General features: G+C 37.9%; 1 protein-coding gene across 1 annotated transcript in view; it reads left to right on the top strand.

The window, feature by feature from the left end:
• The first annotated feature begins 218 nt into the window (after positions 1–218).
• TBXA2R (thromboxane A2 receptor) overlaps positions 219–13,804 on the top strand; it is a 41,874-nt gene continuing 28,288 nt past the window's right edge. Inside the window, exon 1 of the mRNA XM_051971973.1 lies at positions 219–590. The gene's annotated coding sequence lies outside the window, so the exon portion shown is untranslated. The remainder of the gene's footprint in view (positions 591–13,804) is intronic.

Genomic DNA, 13,804 nt, shown 5'->3' on the forward strand with positions numbered 1-13,804 from the left:
TTCTTTCCTCCTCCTGTCCACCCCAACTCGGCCTAGTCCCCAGTAGTGAGGGAACTATTTTTAGGCTGTCCTGGCCCCACAGGCCGTCTCAGGCAATGGAATCTCTTTTTTCTGGGCTCCTGGGCCCGATTCTGTCGGTCTGCTCGGCTGGCAGCTCCTCCCTAAGATTTGCGCCTCAGTTTCCCCTTGACACACAGTATTCCATCTACTGAAAAAGACAGCAAGTGGCTAGCTGGGCGTGAGCGCTTTTATTTCCACCCTCTTCTCCTCTCTCCCCACCCCTCCACCCTGCATCCGACTCTCCCAGCCCAAGTCCCAGCTGACTGACCCCTGACCCCCATTCAGAGAGAGCCCTCCGGAGCCTGAAGGGGTTAACTCCCACGCGCTTCTCCGGCCCCAGCCCTCCTCCCCCTCTCCTCCCGGCTCCCTCTCTGTCTGTCTCTGTGTCTGTCTCTCCGACACTTTCAGTCACATCCGCCTGCGGGGGCACAGCTCCCCAGGCTCACACATCCCCAGCCCGTGCCAGTCTTTCTGATTTCCCCAGGACCTTTCTGTCTGGCCCGGCAGGCGCTCCCGAACTCCAGCTCCAGGTGAGTGAGTTCCAGGTCCCCGGCGGGAGCCGATTTTCCTCTCTCAGGATTTATTTCCCCCGTCTGTCCCCTACCAACAACCCCCTCCTCATTGGTCATTCTACCCCCGCTCCCCTTAGCTGCCCACAACCACTACTACCGTGGCCGGAGGCTGGCCAAGCTTAGGCTGGAAAGGGAACCCAGCTGTTCCCCCCGATCCCCCAGTATCCCCTCTAGCACTAGCACGCCTAGCCCCTAATCTAGCCTTTTATGGAAGAGATAGGAGAGGTCACGGAGAAGATAAATCTAGTGACTGGAAAGTGGGGGATAAAGGAGGAGTTGCGCTGGGCCCGCGGAAGCCCCCCTCACCTCTGGCTGCCTTAGTCACAAGCCTGGGGTGGGCTGATTTGAACCCTCTTGGGGAAACCGAGAAACACTCGCTGTTCTAGTTCACACACAGCCTGATTGGAACCATATGCAGACTGGGTGTGACTGTGAACAACTGTATGATGCAGAATTGTGTTTGGGGCTGATCCGGGAGTGAGATGGGTAACTGGGCGTGATGCACATTTTGTGTAATTGTAATTGTGTGACTATTGTGAGGTCTGGATGCTCATCTAGGTGACCCAGTGCCACTGGGTCCCGTCTCTACCGTCTGTAACTAAATGTCCACGGGCCCTTCTCTGATTCTTCGTCTTCTTGGGCAAGTTCCCGCATCCTTCACTTTCCATGCCTTGTTGAGCATGGGTTTTGAGATGGAGGGGGCTGAGCCCTTGGGATCTTAGGAAAAACTGGTACCAGTGAGATGGACATGGGAGCTCAGGGACAAACACGGAGATGTTCTAAGAGGTTCAGTGATTCGTATGTTGTGTTTTATATCACAGGGTAGTAGGAAAATGCATTGGGACAGGATTGGTTAAGTATATATGTCTGTACATGCACAAGTGCATAGAGCTGTGTCCAGTATGTACAGTATCTGTATATATGTGTGTGTGTGTCTATGTACACACATATACATACATATATAGTATCCATATATGCATACAGAGTATCTACACACATACACATATACACACATATATAGTATCCATATATGTGTATGGAGTATCTACACACACACACACACACACACACACATATATATATATATATATATACACTATCTATATATGTATACAGAGTATCTACACATACACACACAGTATCCACATACACACATATAGTATCCATATATGGATACAGAGTATCTACACATACATACAGTATCCATATATGTATACAGAGTATCTATACACACACACATATATAGTATCCATATATGTATACAGAGTATCTACACACACACATAGTATCCATATATGTATACAGAATATCTACACACACATATAGTATCCATATATGTATACAGAGTATCTACACACACACACATAGTATCCATATATGTATACAGAGTATCTATACCCACACACACACATATAGTATCCATATATGTATACAGAATATCTACACACACACATATAGTATCTATATATGTATACAGAGCATCTACACACATACATACATATATAGTATCCATATATGTATACAGAATACCCACACACACACATATAGTATCCATATATGTATACAGAATATCTACACACACATATAGTATCCATATATGTATACAGAGTATCTACACACACACATAGTATCCATATATGTATACAGAGTATCTATACCCACACACATATAGTATCCATATATGTATACAGAATATCTACACACACACATATAGTATCCATATATGTATACAGAGTATCTATACCACACACATATAGTATCCATATATGTATACAGAATATCTACACACACACATATAGTATCCATATATGTATACAGAGTATCTACACACACACACACACACACACACAGTATCCATATATGTATACAGAGTATCTATACCCACACACATATAGTATCCATATATGTATACAGAATATCTACACACACACACATAGTATCCATATATGTATACAGAGTATCTATACCCACACACATATAGTATCCATATATGTATACAGAATATCTACACACACACATATAGTATCCATATATGTATACAGAGTATCTACACACACACACACACACACAGTATCCATATATGTATACAGAGTATCTGCACACATACACACACATACATATATATAGTATCCATATATGTGCACAGGGTACTAGATAGGGACAACCTGTTCACAAAAGCAAGAGTACAAAGGAAGCCAAAGAGTGTGAGGGGTGGCTGGAGCAGGGATCAAAATAGGATTCCCATCGTCAATCAGTGAACCACAAAGGACCAACATCCCTGCTCTCACACATCTGGAGCCCTGAAGAGCCTTCAGGGCCATCTAGTCCAATGTTCTCATTTTCAGAAGGGGAAACTGAGGCTCAAGAGGTTAAGGCACTTTGCCACAACCCCAGAAGTAATAAGTGAAAGAAGCAGGTATTGGGGAAGAAATAACAACAATAATATGTAGCATTTATATATTTTAAGGATTACCAAGTACTGTTTTATATATATGTATGTATGTGTGTATATATATACATATATATATATATATATATGTGTGTGTGTGTGTGTGTGTGTATGTGTATATATATATGTGTGTGTGTGTGTATGTGTATGTGTATATATATGTGTATGTGTGTGTGTATGTGTATGTGTGTATACACACACACACACATACATACATATATATATATATAAATCTAATTTGAGTAGTGAAACAGAGATTAGCCCTTCTAATCTGACTCTGTTTCCTTTGTTGGATCCTAATGAGAGACCACAGAGAGATAAGACTTAGAATGATTTTTTTCATGTAACTAGGAAGATAAAATTCACATTCAGAGAGTTTAGAACCATAAAAGATGAAAGCTGAGCAAGCACTTAAAACATAAAATAAAAGGACTGGGAGGGCCCTTAAAACCCAGGGTGTCAGAGCTGGGAGGACCCTTAGAACACAGGATGTCAAAGCTGGAGGGCCTTAGAACCCAGGAGGTCAGGACTGGGAGATCCCTTAGACCACAGGAGGTCAAAGCTGGGAAGGACCTTAGACCATAGGAGGTCAGAGCTGGGAGGGCCCTCAGAACACAGAAAGTCAGGACTGCCTTAAAACAATGAATGACAGATTTGGAAGGGACCTTAAAACATGTAATGTCAGAGAACCTTAAAATATAGAATGTGATAACTGGATAAAACTTCAGGGGATAATCTAATTCAACCTCTCAATCAATAGTGAAACTGAGGCCCAGAAAAAGGAAGTGACCTAAGATCACACAAAAAGTTGAACTTGAGATTGATCTAGCCCGATATAGAACCAGTTGGGACATCCCTAAATTCTGATTGTAAGGAAAAATTCATGTTTCTCTGAAGACAAGCTAAAGCCATAGGAGTGACTTCTGAGGGAGAAGATGTTTCATCTACTGGGAAAAGGATAATTATGGTTTTATGAGAAAGAGGAAGAGCGTTCCAGACAGGGGACCAGTTAGAAAGAAGGGATGAAATCCTTCTGCCTGTCGAAAATCTGAAGTGGTAGTAGGTGGACAAGTAGGGGGATGGTAAATTGGAGGAAAGGCCCCAGAGGGCATGGCAATAAACTTGACTCCCCTATAAAAGGACAATCCCCTAGATTAAAGCCTCAGTTTCCAAAGCAACCTCCCACATCAGAGGCTCCTGTCCCACACATTCCCTTCCTCCATCTGGGCCTGAGCAGACTCTAAAGGGAAAAAGTGATATTGGTGGAACCGCTGAGCTCTCAGGCCTTTTTTAGCTCCAAAGCTGTAGAGTTGTCCCTCTCTTCTGGTTTCTGGCATTCGGATTAACCCCCATCCCTTCTCAGACTCCTTGTTCCAACTCCTTCCCCAGAGAATAGAGCTTTTATGAGTCTATGGTTCTGGAATCACAGAATATCTGAGCTAGTTGGAGAGCTTAGAGGAACACTGGTCCAAACCCCTACCTAAGTAAGAATCCTTTCCATGGCCTTCAGTCCCTATCTGTGATTCAGCAGGACTCAAACAAACAACCTATTTAATGAAAATTCATTAAAATGCTCCCTGGCAAAAGCATTTCCCAAAGCAGTTAAAAAATCCAGGAAAATAAAAATCATTGGCAAAACATTTAAATGTAGCTGGGGACTAGGTTAACTCTCATTTCCTCATTCTGCTAGTGGCTCCCAAACTCAGCACCAGTAGTTATCCGGCCTAGATTATATTGAAACCAATTATATTGATGTCATAAGATGGAAAAAAATTAAGTTCATAGACCACCTCTTCCAATTAAGAACTTCTGAAGGGTAATAGGAAATTCATTATCTCCTAAAATGTCCCCATTGCACCTTGAGACACTATTTGCTGTTAGGAAGTTCTTTCATATATGGAACTGAAAATTGCCTTTTTTCAACTCTACCTCAAATGGTCTTAATTGTTCCCCCAGGAGTCAGGCAGAATATGCCCCCCCCTTTTTTTCTTGTGGTAACCCTTTAAAAAGATACTTGAAGAGAGCAATGAATAATCATATGGTTAGGAAGCTTTCTCTTCCCCAAACTAAATATTCCGAGTTCTTTCAAAGGATGTTCCTAGGACATGGTTTCTAGTTCCCTTCTCCATTCTAGACATCATCCTCTGGAAACTTTGTCAGTAGCCTATCAAAAAAGTGGTTCTGGAAACTGGATTGAGTGCCCCAGATGGGGTCTGATTAGGACAAAGACCGGGGAACTTCCCCCCTCCCTTGTTCTGTAGCCTAAAGTCAAAGCTAGATATTTGGTTAAGTGCAAAGAAATACAACCCCAGCAGTAATATTCAAGATGATCGATTGTTTTACCAGTTATACCCATGAAATAGATCAAATCCAGAATGGCCCTCAGTCCCTGGTAATCCCCTTGTCTTCCTGGTCACTGGGGCAGAGGTGGGGGAAAGGGGACAAAGATTGCCAGGAAAATCCCTATTTTTAGTCCATCTTCTAGTTATTGTGATGTCTTTAATTAAATGCCAAGTTCTACTATTGGAAGAACTAAAATACATCTTCAACAGTCACTGGTTATAAATGAAACTGGAATGCTTAAAGGCACTGACACTAAAAATAATAGCTGAAAATTATATATTGCTGCAAGGTTCACAAAGGGCTTAGCACAAGTAAGTATTGTTATTATTCCCATTTTTCAGATGAAGACATTTACTTGACCAAGGTCATACGACTATTTTTTCTGGGGTAAGAGGTGAATCCAAATCTTGCTGATGTCAAATTTAGGCTTTTACTCTCTATACTAAGAGGTAAATTGGAAGGATGGCTCTCAGGCTCTTCAAAAGAGGAAAATAAAGAACTTGACAAAGTTGGTTTCAACAAGGGCCCTAGGAAAATGAGAAATGGCCTTTCATGAAATATTGGGTCATCCCAAGTTGAAGTGCTTCTGATGGAAAGGTCTGCTTTGAAATTTATTCACCAATATCTGTTGTAAAAGGTAAAAAGGGAAAGAAACTCAACAAAATCCTCCAAACCACATCAACACATACCTGCATATGCTGTGACTTCAATGTAAAGGTGGGTGCAGGAGTAAAAAGTAAAAATATATTGGAAAAAAGTCAGGTTGAGAAAGTGTTCAGTTTTATCATAAGGTTCAATGTATATAGTATGAATATATTCTTCAAGAAAAGATTCAAAAGGTATAGAACATAGTGACAATCCACCATAACACCATAAAAAGTAAAAATGATTTTATCTTAGGCAGGAAGGAAGGAAAGAAGGAGGGAAGTAAGGAAGGAGGATTTATTGACTGTTTATTGACATCTGACATAGTATTTATTAACATCAGAGTAATTTCTAATCAATTGTCTGTACACAACCAGATCATTATCTAATGAAAAACAAAAATCCAAAATTGGCTGAAAATTAGAATAAAAATGGGAAGAAAAGAGTACATGAAATTCCAGTAGTTCCAACTTATCATATTTAAACAAGCTAAAAGTTAGAAAATGGATAAAAGTAAAGACATTACTAATATCACGACTCATTAGAGAAGTTTAACCAATGTTAAAACAGTTGCCACAATGAAGAACTCAAATGAGCTCAGAGACTTCTCTGTTCAAAACCCACCTGATGTCTTAGAGAACCAGACACCAAGAACAACACCAGATTATAATATAAACTCCTTCACAAACATTGTGAAGAAGGATAATGGAAAATTAGAAATAATATCACTTTACACAATAGCCAGCAAAAAGCTTAGCATGTGATTCTAAAAGAAAATGGAAATGGACTTCAAGAAAATGAAAACAGAAAGAGGATACACTTGACTAAATAAACACAGAAGAAATCCCCACTAGAGGCAACACAAACTTAAATACACAGAAATTGTACAAAGACCATATAAAGTTAGTTTTTCAATATACAAAATATATCAGAAGAGGAGATTCTGATTTTGATTTGATTTCATGATTCTGAAAATCGCTGTAATGTACATATTGCTTTTTTTTTTTAAAAGCAAAGAATAAATACATCAAGTAACAATCCGATTCTGCTTTTCTGTTTCTTTTTGGCCCCTCTTCTGTTCTCTTCTGTGCATTAAAAAAAAAAAAAAGCTTCAGTGACCCGTTTTTCCCTTTCTTTCTTCCTTCCTTTTTTCTTTCCTTCCTTCTTTCTTTCCTTCCCTCCTTCCTTCATTCCTTCCTTTCTCTTTTCTCTTTTCCTTCATTCGTTCCTTATTTCTTTCTTTTGCACACCTATTCCTAATCTCTCTATTCTTCCCCCAACTTTTACTCAAAGTGAAAGGGGGGAGGGACCTATAAAAGGGCTGAAATTTGTACAGGAACCCTTCTAAACAATTATACATACTCAATTAAAACAAATTCCTATGTTGATCATATTAGAAAATATATATCTCATTTCATACCTTCAGTCCATCACTGCTCTTTCAGAAAAAGGGTAATAAGCTTCATAATCAATCCTCCAGAATAGAGTTCAATCATTACACTGAGCAGAATTCTCAAATTCTTTCAAATATGTTGTTGTATAAATTGTTTTCCTGATTCTGCTCACTTTACTCTGCATCGGTTCATATAAATGCTCTCATATTTCTCAGAAACCATCCTTTTCAGTAATATTCCATGACATTCTTAGTTCAGTATTTTCCAATTGATGGGCACCTTCTTAGTTTCCATTTCTTTGATGTAATAAAACACTGCTATGTAAAATATGCTATCAACATTTTTGTATAGATCAGGTTTTTTCTTGGTTTTTTTGGTCTTTTTGATTTTATATATATATAGTAGCAGTATAGTTGAGTCAAAGGGTACATACAATTTAGTAGCTTTTTAGGTATGGTTCCAAATTGCTTTCCAGAATGGCTAGATTAGTGCACAGATCCACCAATATAGTTTGCCTTTTTCCTGTAGCCCCCCCAATAATTGTCAGTTACTTTAATTTTCATTTCTGTATTTATTAATAATTTGGAGTATTTTTCATATGACTGCCGATGCTTTCATTTCTTCCTTTGAGAATTATTCATATATTTTGACCATTTATTTATTCCTATAAATGCTTATTCATATATTTTAACCATTTATTTATTATACAGAGAACAAATAGTTCTCTGTATATGTTGCTATTGTTTGTTCATTTGTTCTTGAAGAGGAGCAATGGCATCATGAGGGTGATATCTTGACTTTCGTGTTAATTGGGTTGAAGGGAGGCAGATCTGCATAAAATTGTCAGCCTTATTCTCTCAATTGACTCCTTTATATGGTTTGGATAGGAGACCTTTGCTTTATCAGAGAAACTTGCTGCAAAGATTTTCTTTTTCTCCAGATAAGCTATTTCCCTCCTAAATTTAAAAATATTGGGTTTTTTATGCAAAAAAAAAAAATCACCATTTTTTAAATTAATTATATGTCATCAAAACTTCTTTTTTATCTCCTATGACCCTCTCTGTCCCTTGTTTGTGCTACTACTACACTCTAAGTGTAAAAGCTATTTCTTTCCTTGTTTCTCTAACTAGTTTACGATGTGACCTTTTATATCTAGGTCATATATCATTTACATATCATTGCATATCATCAGTATATCATGTGAGATATTGGTCTGTTCTAATTTCTGCCAGACAGCTTTCCAGTTTCTGAGCAACTTTGTAAAATAATTTCTTATCTCAGTATTTGAGGTATTTAGTTTTATAAAACACTATGTTAATATGTTGATTGCTCATTTGTCTCCATATGTCTTACACTTTATCTGTTTCACTGATCAACCTCATTTTGTTTTAGATAGTACAAAATAATTTTGATGATTACTGCTTAGGTAGCATTGTTTGAGATTTGGCCCCCTTCCTTCCTACTTTTTCATTACTGTTTTCAATTTTTCATCTTTTGTTCATTATTATTTTTTCTAGCACTCTAAAGAAATACTTTAGTAATTTGATTAGTATAACACTCAATGTGCAAATTAGTTGAGGTAGAATTATGATGTTTCTTCTAGACACACAATATATATATGTAGGTCTAGTTTGACCTTTCTTTATTTCTGCAAAAAGTATTTTTTCAAAAAGTTCACATAGCTTCCCATATGTGTCTTGATAAGTAGAGTTCCAGATATTTTATGCATTCTGTAGCTATTCGAATGGAATGCTTCTATTTTTTTCCTGTTGAGTTTTGTTGGTAAGATGTTGGCAGAAATGTTGATGAGTTTTGTGGATTTATTTTATAATTTTCAGCTTTATTAAAGGTATCATTTCAACTGATTTTTAGTTGAATTTTTGAAGTTTATTAGATAAGCCATTTTATCATTGCAAAAAAAAAGTGGTAATTTTGTTTCTTCTTTGTGTATATTTATTTCCTCAGTTTATTTAGTTATTTAGCTAAGGCAATTGGGGTTAAGTGACTTGCCCAGGGTCACACAGCTAGGAAGTGTTAAGTGTCTGAGGCCAAATTTGAACTCAGATCCTCCTGACTTCAGGGCTTGCTCTACCTACTGTGCCACCTAGATGCCCCTCCTCCATTTATTTTTCTTGTCTTATTTCTATAGCAAGTATTTCTAAAATTATGTGAAATAATAATGATAATAACGAACACCTTTGTTTTACCTTTGATTATATTGGCAAGACCGCTAATCTTTTTCTATAATATGTAATTTTGCCCTTTGATTTTAGAAAGATAATTTTTTAAGTGCATTTTTTCCTAAGATTTAGTGAGTTCATTTTTAACAGAAATAGCTTTTGAATTTTGTCAAAAGTTTTTTCAGTATCTATTGAAGTAATCATTATTTTATTCTTATTCTTATTAATATTGTCTTATTTACAGTTTACCTAATACTGAATCAACTCTGTATTTGTCACAAATCTACTTTAATCCTACTTTGTAATTTTAAAAATATATTGTTATGTCCTTTTCACTAAAATTTAACTTAATATTTTTACGTCAATAGTCACTAGCATATTGTCCTATAGTTTTATTTTTAATTAAAATTTATTTTTCAATCAGGAAAAATCTTCCCTTTCTTTCTCCCATCCTACCCCTCTCCTAACTGAGAAAGAAAAACAAAACCTGTTACAAACATATATAATTAAGCAATTGTCATTGATCATATCAAAAAAAAGCCTAGTTATATACCTTAAATTCTTCACCTCTCTCAAGAAGCAGGCAGCATTTTCATCAAAAATCCTCTGAAATTGTTGTTGATCCTTATGCTAATCAGAGTTTCTAAGACTTTCAAAGTTGTTTGTCTTTATGATATTGTCATTATTGTATAAATTGTTCTCCTGGGTCTTTTCTTCATTCTGCATCAGTTCTTACAACTCTTCCTCTTCATTATTTCTTACAACACAATAATATTCTATCACATTTATATATCATATTTTTGTATCCATTCTCTAATTGATGGACACTCCCTCAGTTTCCAGTTCTATATCACCACACACACACAAAAAGTTGCTCTAAATATTTTGACACATCTTTAATTACAGTTTTTTGGGCTCATAACTCATCCTTCCCTTAATTTATCCTCCCAGTTATTCCTTCTCTCTGTTCAGTTTTTCCTCCCATTTCCCTGGCTAATGAAATGTATTTCTATGCTGAAATGTAGGTTTTATTATTTCCTCCTTTGACTAGTTCAGATGAAAATGACACTCAAGTGTCACCCACTCCCTTATTTCCCCCCTTCCTTCTTGTTTATATACTTGTGAACTCCCTGCTCTTCTCCCTTTGCTCTCCCCTGCTGCAGATTATTCCTCTAATCATTATGAAGCCTTCTGCCTAATTAGAATCCCTCTATGACTTCCAATGATGATAGACTTAAGAGCGGACTCCTTATATTATAATTTAAACATTTTATTCTTGTTCAATTCTTTATGGATGTTCACTCATGTGTTGCTCTTGACGCCTGTGTTTGCACTCCAGATTTTCTCTGCAATTCTGGTATTTTTATCATGAGTATTTGGGAGTCATCTGTTTCACTGAAGGAATATTTCCCCTTTATAGAATTATATTTAATTTTGTTGGATGTTATTCTTGATTGCAAGCCTATATTCTTTGCCTTCTGGAATATCATATTCAACATTTTCTACTCCTTTATAGAGGTGGCTGCTAAAATATGTGTGATCTTGACTATGAATCCTTGGTATTTGAATTCATTGTGCCTGCTTAAAGTATTTTTCCCCTTTGATTAAGAAACTGGATTTTATCTATAATGTTCCTCAGCATTTTCATGTTGTTTTTTTTCAGGGGGTGATGAGTGGATTCTTTTTATTTTCACTTTGCCCCCAGGTCCTAAGAGATCTGGATAGTTTCTTTTATGATTTCTTGAAATAAAATGTCTAGCCCCCCCCCCCCCCTCTCTCTTAGTTTTCACGTGATCTACTTAAATTATTTCTCTTTTATCTATTTTTCAAGTTAGTAGCTTTTGCTGTGACATAAATTATATTTTTGTCTTTTTTTTCCTTGTTCGATCTTTAACTGGAGGGAAGAGTTTATAAATATTTCTTTCATTTTCTTTATTATTATCCCTTGTGGTACATTTTTAGAGCTGCACTGGATTGTTTATGTGGGTTGGGGATTCTTCTAGGTCTTAACACACTGCCATCTTAGCCAGAAGTCACTGTGATTGATGTTCAAAATAACAACAAAAACTTTAAAGATGACAAATAGTATCACCCAAAATAACAGGAGTTAAGCCAATAGTCACTCTTATGGAAACATATTGAAAATTTCCTTTTTAGTTCAACTGAAAAATAGTAAGAAAAATATTTCTGTACTTTAATGTTCTTTCCAGACTTTTCCTTCTAAGAAAATGTAAATGTATTAAGAATCAAGATTAAGAAAGAAGGAAGAATGTTTAAATCTGTCATTGTTTTTTCACATTCTTTAATGATTGGGCTATAACCCTATTGAAAGCAATGCCTTATCCTTACAGAAAAAAATCATTATATTAAAGAGTAAATCTTTTCATGCTTAGGAGGAATGGTCAAGGAGGGAACTAAGTAATACTCAATGAATTTCACTTCTGTTCTGGAATGTTAACCCCAGATTTTAACATGTTATTGTCTTTTCCTTGTTTAATATTTCTATGTGTTGGGGAAATGTCCATGGGCATAGTAGGACTATGCCAGTTTGGCATAAATAAGAAATGCTTGGATAAAGAATAACTTTAAACTAATAAGAAATGGTTTCTGACAAACTTGTGCCTAACTATAGAATGCAATCAGAATTTATGTTTTTCTTTGGTGATACTGCTTTCTCATCTATAAAATCTTTAAATGAGTGGGCATTCTTTTCTTTTTTTAGCTGAGGCAATTGAGGTTAAGTGACTTGCCCAGGGTCACACAGTTGGGAAATGTTAAATATCTGAGGACAGATTTCAACTCAAGTTCCTCCTGACTCCAGGGCTGATGCTTTATCTACTGTGTCACCTAACTGCCCCAGAAATGCTATTATTATCCCCATTTTACAGATGAGGATGCTGAGGCAGGGAGATTAAAACAATTTTCCGATAGGATCAGAGGCCATCTTCCCTAGCTCTTCCTCCTAATTCTGACAAGACAATCTGCAGACCCCAATTAGAGAGGAGGGGGAGACTTTCTAATAAGAGACTCTTTTCTTATGCAGATCTGCTATCACTGAACTCTAATTAGCAGATTGCTTCCAGTGTTTTCGGGAAGTCTACTCCTTCCTCTCTTAACTCTTCCCAGATACTGATATCCTGCTTTTTCCCAGACTTCTGTGGCATAAAGCTCCTAATTAGGGGCCCATAAATCCAGGATTCTGGGCTTCCTGAATTCTTGGAATTCTAAGATTATAGCTTAGAGCCCAGCCCGGAGGAAGAAGAATAAAGGCAGATCCTGGTGTGCCCAGCCCAGCAGAGCTGGGACAAGCCTTTTAGGTCGGGGCTCTTTAGCAGGAGCAGACTGGAGGCCCGGTGGGCCTGGCTCCCCGATCCACTGGCCAGATGCTGTTTGGGATTTTTTAGCAGGTAAATTTCCCAAGTCCAAATACCATCCAACAGAATACCATTCCCCTGGCCCCATGCTGTCTTTCCTCCTCCCTCCTTCACATTCTCTGGAAGCTGGAATTCCCAGTTGGGTTTTTTTTTGAATTCCCTGTTTGAGGGGGTATCTGCCTCTCCCCCTCCTCTATTCCAGCTTGTTTTTCCTTTTTCGGTGTCCTCCTTCTGTTGTTCCTCCCTTGTGCCTCTGTCTCTCCAGCCACCCGCCATCCACTCTGTCTTTGCCCAGTTCTAATGTCCCATTTTCCCCTATTGATGTGGGAAAGATTAGTTTCTAGATTCCCATCCCCTCCTAATGAATGTAATTACCCTATTGACTCACAAATCCTGGTCCCTTTGAATTCCAATAGAAGATCTGGAACTGTCCCAGCCCCACCCGGATCTGAGCCAACTTTGGGGCTACACCCAAAAGCCCCTGGAGCTAAGTCTCCTATTATAAAAAGGCCACACAGGAAACCCCTCTTGGCAGAGATTCCAAACATGGTAACCATGTGAGGACCCTCTGTCCAGTGCCCTCCTTATCTCTATCTTCACCTATCTCCTTACCTCTTTTATCAATCTAGCTCTCAGGCCAATAAATGCTTTTATTGGGGATTCGCGCGGCTACTAGACCCCATTTACCCCCATATCCTTGTGCCGAATCCAAGGAGGTTGCAGGGAAGCTTTGCTTAACTCACTGTACCCCAAACCTGCCACTAGACCTCAACTAAACACTAATCTC

This window comes from Antechinus flavipes, chromosome 1 (genome assembly GCF_016432865.1).
Source record: "Antechinus flavipes isolate AdamAnt ecotype Samford, QLD, Australia chromosome 1, AdamAnt_v2, whole genome shotgun sequence".
NCBI classification, from domain to species: Eukaryota; Metazoa; Chordata; class Mammalia; order Dasyuromorphia; family Dasyuridae; genus Antechinus; species Antechinus flavipes.